This window comes from Phyllobates terribilis, unplaced genomic scaffold, assembly GCF_046119375.1.
Source record: "Phyllobates terribilis strain yellow unplaced genomic scaffold, ASM4611937v1 Scaffold_20__1_contigs__length_20440879, whole genome shotgun sequence".
Classification (NCBI taxonomy): Eukaryota; Metazoa; Chordata; class Amphibia; order Anura; family Dendrobatidae; genus Phyllobates; species Phyllobates terribilis.
Window position 1 is genome coordinate 2982330 of NW_027362780.1, and position 4841 is coordinate 2987170.

Genomic DNA, 4841 nt, shown 5'->3' on the forward strand with positions numbered 1-4841 from the left:
AACTTTTCCATTGCTCTCGGAATTCTGCTGAAGTTTAAAAATGCATCCGAACTCTTCCATTTTTCTCAGAATTCCGCTGACATTTAAAAATGCTTCGGAACTTTTCCTTTGTTCTCGGAATTCTGCTGACGTTTATTAATGCTTTGGAACTCTTCCATTGTTCTCGGAATTCTGCTGATGTTTAAAAATGCTTCAGAACACTCCCATTGCTCTCGGAATTCCGCTGTAGTGTAAAAATGCTTTGGAACTCTTCCATTTTTCTCGGTATTCCGCTGAAGTTTAAAAATGCTTCGGACCTCTTGCATTGTTCTCGGAATTTTACTGATGTTTAAAAATGCTTCGAAACTCTTCCATTGTTTTCGGATTTCTACTGGCGTTTAAAAATGGTTCCGAACGCTTCCATTGTTATCGGAATTCTGCTGACGTTTAAAAATGGTTCGGAACTCTTCCATTGTTCTCGGAATTCCGCTGAAGTTTAAAAATGTTTTTGAACTTTTCCATTGCTCTCTGAATTCTGCTAAAGTTTAAAAATGCTTTGGAACTCTTCCATTGTTCTCGGAATTCTGCTGAAGTTTAAAAATGCTTCCGAACTCGCCATTGTTCTCGGAGTTCCGCTGAAGTTTAAAAATGCTTTGGAACTCATCCATTGTTCTCGGTATTCCGCTGACGTTTAAAAATGCTTCGGAACTCTTCCATTGTTCTCGAAATTCCTTTGAAGTTTAAAAATGCTTCCGAACTCTTCCATTGTTCTCGGAATTTCGCAGTAGTTTAAAAATGATTCCGAACTCTTCCATTGTTCTCGTAATTCCGCTGACGTTTAAAAATGCTTCGGAACATTACAATTGTTCTCGGAATTACGCTGAAGTTTAAAAATGCTTCGGAACTCTTCCATTGTTCTCGGAATTCCGCTGACGTTTAAAAATGCTTCGGAACTCTTCCATTGCTCTCGAAATTCCACTAAAGTTTTAAAATTCTCCGGAACTGTTCCATTATTCTCAGAATTCCGCTGACATTTAAAAATGCTTCGGAACTCTTCCATTGTTCTCGGAATTCTGCTGGCGTTTAAAAATGGTTCCGAACACTTCCATTGTTCTCGGAATTCGGCTGACGTTTAAAAATGGTTCGGAACTCTTCAATAATTCTCAGAATTCTGCTGTAGTTTAAAAATGCTTTGGAACTCTTCCATTGTTCTCGGAATTCTGCTGAAGTTTAAAAATGCTTTGGAACTCTTCCATTGTCCTCGGAATTCCGCTGAAGTTTAAAAATGCTTCGGAACTCTTCCATTGTTCTCGGAATTAAGCTGACATTTAAAAATGCTTTGGAACTCTTCCATTGTTCTCGGAATTCTGCTGACATTTAAAAATGCTTCAGATCACTCCCATTGTTCTCGGAATTCCGCTGAAGTTTAAAAATGCTTCGGAACTCTTCCATTGTTCTCGGATTTTTGCTGACATTTAAAAATGCTTCGGAACTCTTCCATTGTTCTCGGAATTCTGCTGGCATTTAAAAATGGTTCCGAACTCTTCCATTGTTTTCGGCATTCTGCTGACATTTAAAAATGCTTCGGAACTCTTCCAATGTTCTCGGAATTCTGCTGGCGTTTAAAAATGGTTCGGAACTCTACCATTGTTCTCGGAATTCTGCTCACATTTAAAAATGGTTCGGAACTCTTCAATAATTCTCAGAATTCTGCTGAAGTTTAAAAATGCTTTGGAACTCTTCCATTGTTCTCGGAATTCTGCTGAAGTTTAAAAATGCTTCCGAACTCGTCCATTGTTCTCGGAATTCCGCTGAAGTTTAAAGATGCTTCGGAACTCTTCCATTGTTCTCGGAATTAAGCTGACATTTAAAAATGCTTTGGAACTTTCCCATTGTTCTCGGAATTCTGCTGACATTTATAAATGCTTTGGAACTCTTCCATTGTTCTCGGAATTCTGCTGACGTTTAAAAATGCTTCAGAACACTACCATTGTTCTCGGAATTCCGCTGAAGTGTAAAAATGCTTCGGAACTCTTCCATTTTTCTCGGTATTCCACTGAAGTTTAAAAATGCTTCGGACCTCTTCCATTGTTCTCGGAATTTTGCTGATGTATTAAAAATGCTTCGGAACTCTTCCATTGTTCTCGGAATTCTGCTGGCGTTTAAAAATGCTTCGGAACTTTTCCATTTTTCTCGGTATTCCGCTGAAGTTTAAAAATGCTTTGGAACTTTCCATTGCTCTCGGAATTCTGGTGAAGTTTAAAAATGCTTTGGAACTTTTCCATTGTACTCGGAATTCTGCTGAAGTTTAAATATGCTTCGTAACTCTTCCATTGTTCTCGTAATTCTGCTGACGTTTAAAAATGCTTCCGAACTCTTCCATTGTTCTCAGAATTCCGCTGAAGGTTAAAAATACTTTTGAACTTTTCCATTGCTCTCGGAATTCTGCTGAAGTTTAAAAATGCTTCCGAACCCTTCCATTGTTCTGAGAATTCCGCTGAAGTTTAAAAATGCTTCGGAACTCTTCCATTGTTCTCGGAATTCCGCTGACATTTAAAAATGCTTCGGAACTTTTCCTTTGTTCTCGGAATTCTGCTGACGTTTATTTATGCTTTGGAACTCTTCCATTGTTCTCGGAAATCTGCTGACGTTTAAAAATGCTTCAGAACACTCCCATTGCTCTCGGAATTCCGCTGAAGTGTAAAAATGCTTCGTAATTCTTCCATTTTTCTCGGTATTCCACTGAAGTTTAAAAATGCTTCGAACCTCTTCCATTGTTCTCGGAATTTTGCTGATGTTTAAAAATGCTTCGGAACTGTTCCATTGTTCTCGGAATTCTGCTGGCGTTTAAAAATGGTTCCGAACTCTTCCATTGTTCTCGGAATTCTGCTGACGTTTAAAAATGGTTCTGAACTCTTCAATTATTCTCAGAATTCTGCTGTAGTTTAAAAATGCTTTGGAACTCTTCCATTGTTCTTGGAATTCCGCTGAAGTTTAGAAATGCTTTTGAACTTTTCCATTGCTCTCTGAATTCTGCTGAAGTTTAAAAATGCTTTGGAACTCTTCCATTGTTCTCAGAATTCTGCTGAAGTTTAAAAATGCTTCCGAACCCTTCCATTGTTCTCAGAATTCCGCTGAAGTTTAAAAATGCTTCGGAACTCTTCCATTGTTCTCGAAATTCCGCTGACATTTAATAATGCTTCGGAACTTTTCCTTTGTTCTCGGAATTCTGCTGACGTTTATTTATGCTTTGGAACTCTTCCATTGTTCTCGGAATTCTGCTGACATTTAAAAATGCTTCAGAACACTCCCATTGCTCTCGGAATTCTGCTGTAGTGTAAAAATGCATCGGAACTCTCCCATTGTTCTCGGAATTCTGCTGTCGTTTAAAAATGGTTCCGAACTCTTCCATTGTTCTCGGAATTCTGCTGACATTTAAAAATGGTTCGGAACTTTTCCATTGCTCTGGGAATTCTGGTGAAGTTTAAAAATGCTTTGGAACTTTTCCATTGTACTCAGAATTCTGCTGAAGTTTAAAAATGCTTCGGAACTTTTCCATTGTTCTCAGAATTTTGCTGGCGTTTAAAAATGGTTCCGAACTCTTCCATTGTTCTTGGAATTCTGCTGACGTTTAAAAATGGTTCGGAACTCTTCAATAATTCTCAGAATTCTGCTGTAGTTTAAAAATGCTTTGGAACTCTTCCATTGTTCTCGGAATTCTGCTGAAGTTTAAAAATGCTTCCGAACTCGTCCACTGTTCTCGGAATTCCGCTGAAGTTTAAAAATGCTTCGGAACTCTTCCATTGTTCTCGGAATTAAGCTGACATTTAAAAATGCTTTGGAACTTTCCCATTGTCCTTGGAATTCTGCTGACGTTTATAAATGCTTTGGAACTCTTCCATTGTTCTCGGAATTCTGCTGACGTTTAAAAATGCTTCAGAACACTCCCATTGTTCTCGGAATTCCGCTGAAGTTTAAAAATGCTTCGGAACTCTCCCATTGTTCTCGGAATTCTGCTGTCGTTTAAAAATGGTTCCAAACTCTTCCATTGTTCTCGGAATTCTGCTGACATTAAAAAATGGTTTGGAACTCTTCAATATTTCTCAGAATTCTGCTGTAGTTTAAAAATGCTTCGGAACTCTCCCATTGTTCTCGGAATTAAGCTGACATTTAAAAATGCTTTGGAACTTTTCCATTGCTCTGGGTATTCTGGTGAAGTTTAAAAATGCTTTGGAACTTTTCCATTGTACGCAGAATTCTGCTGAAGTTTAAAAATGCTTCGGAACTTTTCCATTGTTCTCAGAATTTTGCTGGCGTTTAAAAATGGTTCCAAACTCTTCCATTGTTCTTGGAATTCTGCTGACGTTTAAAAATGGTTCGGAACTCTTCAATAATTCTCTGAATTCTGCTGTAGTTTAAAAATGCTTTGGAAGTCTTCCATTGTTCTCGGAATTCTGCTGAAGTTTAAAAATGCTTCCGAACTCGTCCACTGTTCTCGGAATTCCGCTGAAGTTTAAAAATGCTTCGGACCTCTTCCATTGTTCTTGGAATTTTGCTGACATTTAAAAATGCTTCGGAACTCTTCCATTGTTCTCAGAATTCTGCTGGCGTTTAAAAATGGTTTGGAACTCTTCAATTGTTCTCAGAATTCTGCTGTGGTTTAAAAATGCTTTGGAACTCTTCCATTGTTCTCGGAATTCCGCTGAAGTTTAAAAATGCTTTTGAACTTTTCCATTGCTCTCGGAATTCTGCTGAAGTTTAAAAATGCATCCGAACTCTTCCATTGTTCTCAGAATTCCGCTGACATTTAAAAATGCTTCGGAACTTTTCCTTTGTTCTCGGAATTCTGCTGACGTTTATTA